Source organism: Topomyia yanbarensis, chromosome 3, assembly GCF_030247195.1.
Source record: "Topomyia yanbarensis strain Yona2022 chromosome 3, ASM3024719v1, whole genome shotgun sequence".
In the NCBI taxonomy this organism is placed as follows: Eukaryota; Metazoa; Arthropoda; class Insecta; order Diptera; family Culicidae; genus Topomyia; species Topomyia yanbarensis.
Genome location: NC_080672.1, coordinates 206,996,521 through 207,010,055, shown reverse-complemented (window position 1 = coordinate 207,010,055; position 13,535 = coordinate 206,996,521). Strand labels below are relative to the sequence as shown.

The window sequence follows — 13,535 nt, the reverse complement described above, 5'->3', positions numbered from 1 at the left end:
ACAAGTGTTTGAAGATTGCACCCGCTCAGAACAGAGTACCTTTGTCTCTAATTTTTGATGAATTTGCAGAAGAACTTTCTTTTCCTGACATTTATTTTGGACATCCACGCTCATTCAATACCGACGTTCATGTTACGCCATTTATGATGGCTACTAGTGAAATTAGACGCCGCGACAGACGAGGTACATTTGCTTTACATGACTATGAAAATACTACGGCTTCGCGTTTCTGAAGGTTTGCAAAACACATTTAAATGTGTAGGAACTGTAAATATAACCCGTGGAATGTTGAAGGACCGAGAATTCTTGAAATCCTGCATTGAGCGTAACTTGTCGTTCCTCAAGTCTATCCCAAATTCAGTTCAATATTGGCAACAATGCAAACATGATGTTTTTGCAATGATTCGCCAACTCGGAAAGCCAACAATGTTCATAGCATTGAGTGCCAACGAAACTCGATGGCCTAATTTGTTGCGAATTTTATATAAACTCGCTAACGAACATAATATCGACTTGAGGGATCCTATAGAGCAATTAACTGCTCTTCAGCGAACTACGCTCATAAATAATGATCCTGTTACCTGTTGCATTTATTTCAATAGGTTAGTTGAAACTTTATTAAATATACTTTCCTCGTCAAGATTTAGCCCATTTGGCAAATACTATGTTGTTGATTATTTCAAACGAATAGAGTTTCAGCACCGTGGCAGCCCCCATGATCACATTTTGTTATGGTTGAAAAATGACCCTCGAGAAATACATTCAGAGGACATGCCCGCTACTGTGGAACTTATAAATTTACTTTGTTCCGTTAGTACCAATGGAAATCAGATCCATAAACATACATTCACTTGTTACAAGCGAATTGACAAAGAATGTCGATTCAACATCCCTTATTGGCCAATGGATCGAACTAGAATGTTGTTGCCAATGGAATCGACTAATTCGCGTCGTAGCAAACTAAAAGCAAAAGGTAGGGAAATGCACGAAAGATTGAACATAAAGGTGTATACAACACTGGATGAATATCTTTCTGATTGTAATTGTTCGTACGATAACTACCTGGATGTTATTCGTACTTCTTTACAAAGACCCACCGTTCTCTTGAAGCGATCCATGGAAGAACAATGGACTAATCCTTACAATCCATGGGTTGCTAACCAACTACTCTCAAACATGGATCTTCAATTTATCGTGGACGAATATTCATGTGCTGCGTATGTTGTGGAATATGTAAATAAAACAAACAGAGGCATTAGTAATTTGCATCTCGAATTAATCAAGCTGCAAGAAGAATACCCTGACCAAGATTATTGTTCATTACTGAAGAAAGTCAGCATTAAAATGCTGAATTCAGTAGAAATGTGTGCCCAAGAAGCTGCTTAGTATTTACTGCGAAAGCCAATGTCAGAAGCCAGCAGAAAAGTTGAATTTATACCAACAATGTGGCCACATGAACGAATAAAATCAAGAAAACACACAAAACGAATGGACGAAGAAGGTATTAATGATGACTCGACCGATGTGTGGACACTTAACATAATACAAAAGTATGAAAAGCGTGAGGGTCTTGACGACATTTGTTTGGCTGATTTTGTATCTTGTTATACTAAGGATAGAAGTAGTATAAACACTTATAAACGGCGAAGTATCCCTCGAATAGTGGAGAAAATATAAAATGACCGAATTAAACGATTTTAAGCCTGAAATGGTTCTTTTGTTTCAACCATTCCTGAATGAAACTTGCGATATTCTCGATCGGAACAACTTTATGGAATTGTATGACCAAAATGAGGCATTCATATTGAATAAACTGAAAGAATACGATTGCAGTATAAATCTCGAGCATATCGTCGAAGAATATCTTCGTATAAACGAAGAAATTGAATCTGACGATCAACAAAATGAAACCAACGATAAACACAACGAATTCGTTCGAGCTATTGTCATGGAGCCGAACGATGATGATATCGAACAGTTGCCCACTGGTGCTCTAGAAGCGGTTGTTAAGAAACGTACCAATGTTATGAGCAAGTTAGAGTATTGCGCTACAAATGTAGAACAACGTAATTTGATTCTACATTTAATTGATATCTTGCATAGTTTCGATGGGATGAACATACCTTTGCAAATATTTTTCACTGGTCCTGCAGGATGTGGTAAAACTAGAAAAACTCTAGAAAGAGAACTGCGGAGACTCCATTTTGGGTCGATTGGATTCGCGTTTAGCTGTCAAAAAACGAATCCAATCGAACATTGCCTATCCTTATAACATTGGACGTGTTGCCATACAATACCGGGGCATACGTTGCCAAAAATGCTGTTTTTTTCACCGCAGTTCTCTTACTATGAGTTTTTCTAGGTAAAACCTTTGCACTTCGTATTTTGATGGAGACGTATAATCGTTTCAGTCAATCCCATAATTCGCTAAAAAATGCATATGTTGCTTGTGCCTCCACAGGAAAAGCAGCGGTAGCTATTGGCGGCACTACAGTTCATTCCGCTTTTCGTATTACAATGGCGCGTAGACATAATTCGAAACTTGGATTTGAAACTTTTCAACTATATCGTAATGCTTTCGCAGGAATAAAAGCAATCATTATTGATGAAGTGAGTATGATAGGTGCAGATGTACTTAATACCATTCATTCTCGATTGCAAGACATCACTGGTAACTTTGATGATAAGTTTGGAGGAATTCACATTATATTTTGTGGTGATCTTCGGTAATTGCCACCTGTTAATGCTCGACCAGTTTTCAAACCATGTCGAAATTCTTTTCAAGGGCCTGTACTATGGCAATCTTTAAATTTCTTTCCATTAGTGCAAGTTATGCGTCAAACCGATGTTGAATTTTCCACCATACTAACCAAAATTGGTAATGGCGAGGCCCTTACTAGCTCTGAAACCGAGCGGATTGAGAGCCGATTTCGAACAGTCGACTGGTGTAGACAAAATGTACCGAACGCAATACGTCTCTTCCATCGTAATATAGACGTAGAAAAGTATAATACTGAAACATTACGTGATCGGGAGGGGCATGATTTCATTGTTGACGATGTTTTCACAGGTTACAGGAACGCTGAACAGCTAGCAAGCGCTCGTAGTAAACTTCATAAAATGAGCGTTGTGGAAACAGGTGGTTTACCTTATTTATTGCGATTGACAATCGGAATGCCCTATATGATCACCACCAACATTGACGTTGAAGATGGAATGGTTAACGGTGCTATAGGGGAACTCAAATTTATCGAACATGGCGAAGATGATTCCGGTGAACATATTAGCCGACTTTGGATGAAATTGATGAAAGTGATGTTATTGGTACCACTTTGAAAATGAAATCTCGTCCTTTAGTGTATTCTTAACCAGGTCAACTGCAGTTTGGTTGGGTTCCTCTTACAAAGCGATCAGCTAGCATTAAGCTTGGTGGCATCACTTGCAAACGTATTCAATTTCCGGTTGTTACTGCATGTGCACTTACAGTACACAAATCGCAGGGAGGTACCTTCTCTGAAGTTGTATTTGACTACGACAAAAGTCTAGAACAACAATTGGTTTATGTTGGGCTGTCGCGAGTCACATCAATGGATGGTCTGTATTTAACTAACTCGAAAAACAATTTTAAATTTAATCATTGTAAGAGTAGTAATACACCCCGTATTGTTGAGCTGAGAACAGAGCTAGAACGTCTATCAAATCATCAGTTGCCGACGATTAGTGGCGTATTACTGGATTTAATTGAACAGGCAAATCATAGTTGTAGCCTAATAAGTTTCAATGTGAAAAGCTTGAATGCTCATTCCTCAGACATATCAACTGATAATTTGCTTACCAAAGTTGACATTTTATCCATCAGTGAAACTTGGTTGAACAATTGTTCTGCTGTGGATATAATCGGTTACAGTTGTATCGCCGAATCCAACCCTAGTAACAATTGTGGTTTTATGATAGTTTTATAGCCATTGATAAAACTTAGATTGCACTTGTAGCGTGCTATAAAACTTCAATTGTTACTTGGGAAGCGTCCCCATTCTAGAGCTGGTGGTGCTGCAATTTATCAACGTACTGCTGCATCTACTATGGCTATTGTTCATGAAATTGAACAAGTCAGTGAAGAGCATGACGAGAATTTGTCCTTGGCGGATAACAACGGAAGTTATGCTAAATGGTATTAAAACGTTGCTGGTTGCTGTGTACATTTCGCCAGATACAACATTTAAAGAAAAGCAATTTTTCATAACACGTAATTTATTTCCGTATGCTCGGAAAAATAGTCTGATTGTTGTTTCAGGAGATTTTAATATAGACATTTCAAAGCAGGAAAACATGAAATTTGTTCATTTCATGAATGAATGCCTCAAGCTTCGTCTTATCTCTGATCCCTCACAAGCTACTACACTTGGAGGTACATGCATTGATTTAGTGTTTGTTAAAAACGTTAATATAGAAAGCCGAAGATATATTTCGTACTCTTCATATCACAGACCAATACTTTGTTTGATTGATCCAGTGATTTAATATGTAATCTGCAATATACAACACAGTAAAATTATAACCGGTTGACGACCTACACCTACACCAATCATATCAGAATCGCATTCATGAACAACAGATGAGCTTGAGCATAGTGAACAGAAGTCAGCAGCATCCAACGATCCAGCGCATCACCATCAACACCAACGCCGAAACCAAAGGTTCTTTTCAGAACCACCATTATTACCATAGAGAATTATTTGAGAATTTCCCATTCAAACGTGATTCCGTTGAATATCATTAGATTTAAATTAACGTATCGAAGTGAAGTCATGACGCTCCGATTATGTCACAGACATTACCCACCCATCTTTTTTTAATTCTCAAAGGTCAAATAGTCACGAGAAAATGATAAAATTTAATATGAACGACAAAAGGCCCTATAACCCCAACTTCTCGTATTCGGACCAAGGTCAAAAAGGTTCCGTTCGATTTCTGAGATTTTTTTACTTTAGAAAAACTGCAAAATATGTATGATTTGTATCACAGTGCAGAAAAATAATTAAAAATCGGGGTTTTTGGGGCCAAAATGGCCCAGTACTACACTTTCCCGTATTTTTCTAGAAACAAAAATATCTCCATTCAAATACTAAGCTTATTTCTTTTAAAAAGAGGTATAAATTGTAAGTTTCTGATTGCTACTTCCAATGTTATAGCATTTAATATATTTTTCCTCCTTCTTTTCCCATAGTACCAATTTCAAAAATTTCAAGGCGAAGTGGGCGGGAGTCTAGAATTGTCCAAATGATGTGAAATTTGGCATCTGAGCTTACTTTGACATTTGTCACAATATGGGAGGGGGGCCTTTGTGAATTCAAAAAAGATTTTTTTTGCAATGCCATATTACACATACACTTCAAACAAGAAGCACTGCCGTCATCGGGGATTACTTTACGCCAAAAATACGTTTTGTACATTGCACTCAAGAATTACGATCACGCAACTTCAAATTTGAAACTGTTTGATGCTTCAGATGTGGCAGAAGTACCTCCAAAGTCAGTGAAAAGAACTTTTGGAAAATTAAGATTGAACATGAGATATAAAGAACTAAAAATCGGCGTAAATTCGCTCCTACTTTAGGCGAAAAAGTTATCTTTTCAAAACTTCTTGATTTATTGTTATGGATTATGCTTGTTAATTGTGTGTGAGTGCAAATGAATGTCGTGTTCATAAAAATAAAAGGGTATGTTCAAAAACTGCGTACCACGCATCCAATAAACTGTTTTTGGAGATTCAAGTCCTACAATGAAAAACAGCAGGCCGAAAAAACGCTCTATACTGATATACTTTTTCATTGAGCCTTATGAAATAGACAACCTTGCTTTAGTAATTTTTATTGTGTTCCGGAGTGCAAACGCGTTTCCGACAAAAATACGAATAGGACTGTTATGTTTAATGGGCAGGTCAGTTCATCCATCTTGGATGAGATATCCATTTGCAATACTGAGGAGCATTTTTGTTTAATAAGGTTTTGAACATAACCCGAATAGAAATGTACAGTAACAAAACTATGATTTTCACTGTGACAGTACAGTAATTTTACAATAATTTACAGTAAGTTTTAGTGTTTTGCTACAATACAAAAACAATAAACTTTAACATTTTTACAGTAAATTTCAATGTAAAATAGACTTTTACAGTGAAAAAGGGGGGTGGTTATGTATCTTAACATTAAAAAAATCAATTTTTCTCCATACATTTTTTCTCGAAAACAGTAAAATTTAATGTGAATGCACTGTATCAGTTTTTTGCTGAACAGTGAAATTTATTGTTACATGAAATTTTATTGTAAATCTACTGTGAGAACTTGACATCGAACAATGTTGAAACAGTAATAACTATAATAATTATTGTTTTTTGATTGTTTGTAGGGTAAATGCAATTGTAAAATTCTATCCGGGAAGGCCTACACTGTAGAACTATTCTCCACTGCCCTTTCTGTCATTTCACAACGAACTGCTTCAATACACACAGTTTAAATACTTCTAGATATCATAGCGTTTTTATAACTTTGCTTCATTGCAACTATACTACTCAACTTGAAAATTATCGATTACTGTTATTTTTCAACACAGTCAAACTAGTACGCTAATAAAAATCTGCTTTGAATTAGAATCAAATCCCAAAATAAGGGTAAATTTTAGAACAAATATACAGAATGTGTCTTATAGACTTAAGTAAAGCTTGGTGTAAAATAGTACCAATTTTAGATAAAATGGACATATGGTCACCAATTACCAAACAAAAATACAGACAAAAAGTACAAACACAAATAATTGCATTACATTGTCAGGGTAATTTTACGTATTCTATATCCTATCTCTTTATGGCGTTCATGGTACTAGGAGATTTTAATCTTCCTAGCATTTCATGGAAGTCTTCCCGCAACGGATTCCTTTTTCCGGATTCGACCATTCCGTACTCCACCCAGGTGCAGTGAGGCTACTTGACAGCTATATCTCAGCCACACATCAATTCTATTGCCAATGAAAAAAGCCGCCATCTTGATCTTTGTTTTGCTAGCGATCAGGTTTCCGCCACATCAATAGTGATAACGCCTTCTCCTCTAGTAAAACCCGTGATGCATCATCTTCCATTAATCGCTACGATTGATAACACTGTGGTGCATGATTTCGATATTTCACCCCTTTCTGTCACCTACGATTTCCGTAAAGCCGACCGTCGCAGTATCGAAGACCTTTTTTCCAACACCGATTGGGAAAATATTTTGGACTTCAAAGATGTCGAATCCGCTGTTCAAACTTTTTCCAACGTTCTGGCGTACGTTATTGACAGGTACGTTCCGAAGAAAGTTTACCATCGACAAACCGGCCCTCCATGGCAAACGAGTACATTGCGACGGTTGAAGTCTATCAAGAGAGCTGCCCTGCGGATGTTTACCAAGTATCGTACAATATCACTCAGAGACTATTACGTCAGTCTCAACCATGCGTACAACCGAGCCTGTCAAAACTGTTCGATAACAGCAAAATATTCAGCGTAATCTCAAGTCGCATCCTAAACGTTTCTGGAAATATGTGAACGAGCAGCGCAGAGAATCTGGACTGCCGTCGTCTATGACTTTCAATGGTAACACAGCTTCCACATCACGAGATATATGTGCGCCGCTAGCACGAGATATATGTGTGGGTCAAACTCTAGGTAATATCGATGTCAATGCAACGATGATTACCAGAGCTTCCTCTCGACTTAAGTCATCCTTCAATCCGGGACCCGACGGGTTCCCCTCCGCTTTTCTGATAAGGCACATCGGAGTTTTGGTTAATCCGCTTCTTCACATCTTTCGATATTCTATTGAGAGAGGTATTTTTCTATCTTGCTGAAAATCAGCGAACATGTTCCCAGTACATAAAAAGGGAAATAAGCGAGACTTCAATAACTACCGTGGAATAACTTCATTGAGTGCTGTCTCGAAGTTGTTCGAGCTTGTGATTATGGAACCTCTTCAGGCTCACTGTAAGCAGTACCTAAGTCACGATCAACACGGCTCCACGTCTGAACGGTCAACTGCGTCTAACCTATTATGTTTAACTTCCTTCATAACAGAGAGTATGGAACATTGCGCTCAAACCGACGTTGTTTACACCGACTTATCTATCGCTTTTGACAAGATAAACCACTATGTCGCAATAGCACAAATGGAAGGATTTGGAATAAATGGTAGTATTTTGCAATTGTTTCGATCCTACCTCACTGATCGAGAGATAGCGGTTGTCATAGGAGAATTCCAGGCCCCTACATTCACATCTACATCTGGAATACCTCAAGGAAGCCACTTGGGACCGTTGATGTTTCTGATATACTTTAATGATGTACATCTAATTTTGAAGACTCCACGATTATCCTTCGCGAATGGCCTCAAGATTTTGACATTGAAAATGACTTACTGCACTATCAGGCAGGGTGTCATTCTAAAATCTAAAATCAAACGATGTCACGTTTTTGCGTCACTATTTTGAACGCTAATAACTTTGTTATTTAATGATGTACATCTAATTTTGAAGACTCCACGATTATCCTTCGCGAATGGCTTCAAGATTTTGACATTGAAAATGACTTACTGCACTATCTGGGGCAGGGTGTCATTCTAAAATCTAAAATCAAACGATGTCACGTTTTTGCGTCACTATTTTGAACGCTAATAACTTTGTTATTTATGAACGAATTTCCGTGTGGTTATCACCAAACAATTCGGAATTAACTGAAATTATGTTTCATTGCTATAGTGTTTTTGTATTTCAATAGCACACTATTGAAAAAACAAGCAAAAATGAACAGATTTCGAAAACGGGGAGTTACATCAGTCAATCTATCCCCGGCAGAGCCGGGAGCAGCTTAGTAATTCAAACGAACACGAAAAGTTATAAATAAATATGCCGCGTGCCTGTTTGAATCACTTTAACAAAAGCACTGTTTTGAGCGACTTAGTGGAATGTTATATTAAACACTTTAACCGTTGTCTTCCGTTTTAATTCCACTATGATGAACAAAATGCAAAATTGCACTTTTCTGTTACGTATCTGTAACAGAAAAGTGCAATTTTGCATTTTGTTCATCATAGTGGAATTAAAACGGAAGACAACGGTTAAAGTGTTTGAATCAGTTGTTGCTCTTCTGCCAGACAAGTATCATCGTGCTTATAGCGTCTCGTACGACAGATTTGAGCACCCAGCACACTACGCTTCTATGAACGACGTCATCCCCGACTATTTAAAGAATATCATTCCTCGAGCGACGTCATTCTCCCGTCGCACTTCGGGCCATAAAGAACAGCAGTAGCAATAATGCATGTTGACAATGCGCTGCGATGAGTGCTGCATTTGATCACTGCTACCGCTGGGGGTATCCTATGTAAATAGCGCGCGACTGGAAGAGTTGGCAAACCTCAGTTGACTAATTGTTCCATTCTGCAAGTTATTATTGTTAAATTAAAAGCCCTTTTAAGGGTTATAACAATAACAAATAATAAAGTACAAATTGGAATATTTCCAATCATTGGCAGCGATAATCCAATTGCGCAGTTTATATTCGTTATTTGTTGCTTGCGCTTATATTCCCAACAAACATTAGGAGCTGAACTATAAGACTACGTGTTGATTTAAAGCAGGTTAAAGGTTATGTAAGCTGAATAAAACTTTCGCTGAACTATTTAAACATTAACAGTTTATTCAGCCTATTTAAAATCCAGTATTCGCCAGTTCCAACTAGGCTGAACTATACTGCTAATAAATGTAATAGCGACAATATTATAGCTTTTATTCAACCATCTTAATTAGACTGAATTGCGAGTTGAATAAACGATGCTGTTACCAATAGTATTACCTTTAATCATTAAGCTGCACTACATGTCTTCAAAAGGTTGTTTCTACCTTTACATTTGCCGTTATACCACCTTTGACTTTTAGCTGAATTATGTGTTTAACAAAGGTAATTGTAACTACTACAAAAATTGGCGCGATTAGCAAATTATGAAGAATGGCAACCGACCTGGGTTCGAGTCCCAATACACACACAATATTTTTTTTACTATTAGGTGAAGGATTTTTTTATTATTTCGGTATATTCCAATTGAGATGTTTTGCATATATTACAGTTAAGGAGCAATAGATCAATAAATGAATAAAGAAATAAAGAAAGTTTATTTAGTTTTTTATATCTACTGAGTTTTCACCACGGGAAATACCCGATTTACAGTTTTTTAATGTACAAGCTTACCAAATCACACGCGCCCTCGTTTATGTAAATTTACCTTTTAATTCGAAACGGTCTATTTACTTGTGAAACATGAATATTCTCATATTGAACACAAGAGGAACTTTTTGTCCCAACGTCGCTATAAATTTTTGACAACAGCATTGTTACCATGATTTTTTTCTATCCATCGACTTGCAAACAAAGGTACAATGGAATGATTATTCACGCTGGCGAACTTAGTTGATATAAATAAATAACCTATTGAATTCAAACAGCGACTTCCGCTTACCAAAAAAATCACAATGGAAAGAAAATCATTTGGCAGGGAGTGGTAAATAAATTGAGGAGATTGCCACCTTAGAATTATAAATGACTTCAATCCATCATTCAGTTACCACCACTTTCATATAACACCCATTTTTACTTATCTGTTTTGTGACAACCATAAATTCTCACCTTGGAAACAAAAACGACTATAATCATGATTTTTGAAATAAATAAATTATCTAATTTAAAATTCCCGAATGTTCTAAAAATTATTAATTAAAAAAAATTAGAAAAAAAAAATTATCGTAGGTTGGGATTCGAACCCAAGCCAACTAGGTTCACTCAAATCTATAGAAGGCTACTGTAGCCTTCGTACAGACTCTATTCAGCAGCCTAGACTTGTCGGTACATTGGTGAAATCTTAAGCATTCAATGTATGCAAGATTGGTGCAGACAGTAAGGTAAGTGCTTAGTATTCAACAGGTTGCTGGTTCGGATCCAGGTACGTGATATGATATCCAACAAGGTAATACAATTTTTCTCTAACTGTAACGTAACACTAATAAAAGAATGTGGCTTCCAAAGAAATTGATGACGTGTGTAACTTGAAATAAATGTCTTTTTTAACAATTTTCCTATGATAATTCTCTCAGCTCAATAGCGGTAACGAAAAGGTTTATTGATAAAGCTGAACTGTGGTTTTCTTCAGGCTGTATACGTGCTGAAGAATTGTTCTTTCATGTGTCTTAATCAGACAAGCTGAATAAATTCTCCAAATCCCGGATGTTTAAGGGTGGAATAAACGATATATGATTACACGTATACTTCCAATGTTCAGCTAGAGCTGAATAAAGCAACTGTTAAAACGTTTATAAAACCACGAAATGTTTGTTGGGTTGACAATCTGAATTTTGCGACAATCTGTTATTTGTTTAAATTTATCCTTCCGAAACAATACAAAAATGTGCAGCTACTTAAAGTACATTTCCAGGCTGAAATTGGCGAAAACCTGTGATTTATTAGAAATAATCTTTCGGAAACATAATCCAGAATTCTACAATGTTTCAGAAAAATGGAGGTTGTGGTAACACTGCCAACTAGCGAGAGCCGTACCAAAAATTTTTTCGTTATTCTGAATGAAGGCAGTCCTTCCATCAACAATGCGAAAGTGATAAAAGCCGATGTAACGTTCCAAACCATCAGTATTTCAAATTATCTTTTGAAGGGGAAGGTTGTTTGTTTCTTTCCAATTTTACCTATTTATCCGATGTAAGTAGCGCGCGGCTGGAAGAGACGGCAAACCGTAGTTGTCGCTGACTGATTGTTCTATTTCGCATGTTATTTTTGTAAATTTAAAGTCCTTTTAAGGGCTATAACCAATAATGAAGAACAAATTTGAAAAATTCCTGACAATGACAGCGATAACCTAATTCCGCCGTTTATATTCGTTACTTGTTGCTTGCGCTTACATTGACAATCTGAAATTTACAATAATATGTGAGTTGTTTAAAATTATACTTCCGAAACAATACAAAAATGTACAGCTATTTAAAGGTATACAGCGCAAATTCGTTAGTTGGGTGTTCGCTAGTTGGGCTGTTCGTTAGTTGGGTGTTCGCTAGTTGGGGCATGCCCCAACTAAAAGACACTCTTATGTCAAAATTGAAAGTCAAAAACTGATTGACGTTTGAATGTCATTGATTTCAAGGGGTTCATCGGTTGATTTCTGTGGCGATCCAGAAAAAATCATACTTTGAAATTCAATGGAATTTTATTTTTTGAATTCATATTTCGGAATGACTTTAGTGAAATAAATGTGTTAAATATTTCGCTTCTTCCATTCAACATCAATTAGTTTGAAGGTCATCTCTGATGTATTCAATCACATTATCCAATCTTTTTTAGCTAGTAACAACGTAGTATGTTTGTGCTTTATCGGCTTTTTCCCGACGGTGTATCCATTTCCTGTTTTATGTGAAGGAATTTATCAAAAAATAATTGATGGCAAAAAGAACACTAATGACATACTTTGTCACAAAAAAAAACAACTTTAAACTGGAAGGAAACAGCCAACTTTTGTGAATTGTAAAATATTTCTGTTTATTTTTTATGAAAGAAAACAAAAAATCTGCGTTTCCCTTGGGTAATTTTTGTCAGCTGTCAGTTGCCCCAATTAACGGATACGATTCGCTAGTTGGGGCGCAGTCGTGACCCAACTAACGAATTTACGCTGTATTGCCATGCTGAAATTGGCGAAAACCAAACCAAATCCAAAAGTTTGCAATATTATAGAAATCGAACGATGTGAAAAATCCGCAAATATTTTTTCGTTATTCTGCATGAAGGCAGTCTTCCATCATCAGTGCGAAAGTGATAAAAGCCGCTGTCACGTTCCAAGCTATCAGTATTTCGTATTAGATGTTGAAGGATGTTTATTTTCATTTTGAAATATTTATCAGATGTAAATAACGTGTGGCTGGAAGAGATGGAAAACCTTTTTTTGCAGTTAGTTAGTTTAGTACTTTTCACTCCATAACCCGCGTGTTTGTGTATCCCACAAATAGTCCTTTTCAGGATTCCACCAATGGTCCTTTTCAGGATCCCACATACAAAAGAGTTAATTTGAATGATTTCCTTAAAATGGTTCTTTTTAGGACCCTAAATATAGAACATTTCAGAGTTAATGTTAATTAATCCACCGAATATATAAAGATACATATGTTATACTTTCTTCGTTTACGAATAATTTGGTTTATGACCAGTTATTTTTCTATAGTGCTTGCAAATTTGTTAGCAGGTATTTAAAGATAGATGTAAGGTTTAGTTTGTGAGCATCATTAATTTATGTTCCCATTTCATAGATTTGAAAAAAACTTTTTTAAAACTTGAATTAGTCACACTATCGATTTTTATTTAAAAATTCAACAATTATCTCTAGTGAAGAATAGCATGCCTGTGTGTAGTTCTGAAACAGTCGATGGCATTAAGGGGCTTTAATTTGGCCACGGATAATATTT

At 36.4% G+C, this 13,535-nt stretch overlaps 1 protein-coding gene across 14 annotated transcripts in view; it reads right to left on the bottom strand.

The window, feature by feature from the left end:
* Window positions 1-13,535, bottom strand: part of LOC131689268 (voltage-gated potassium channel subunit beta-2) — a 1,724,569-nt gene that overhangs the window by 377,866 nt on the left and 1,333,168 nt on the right. The window lies entirely within an intron of this gene.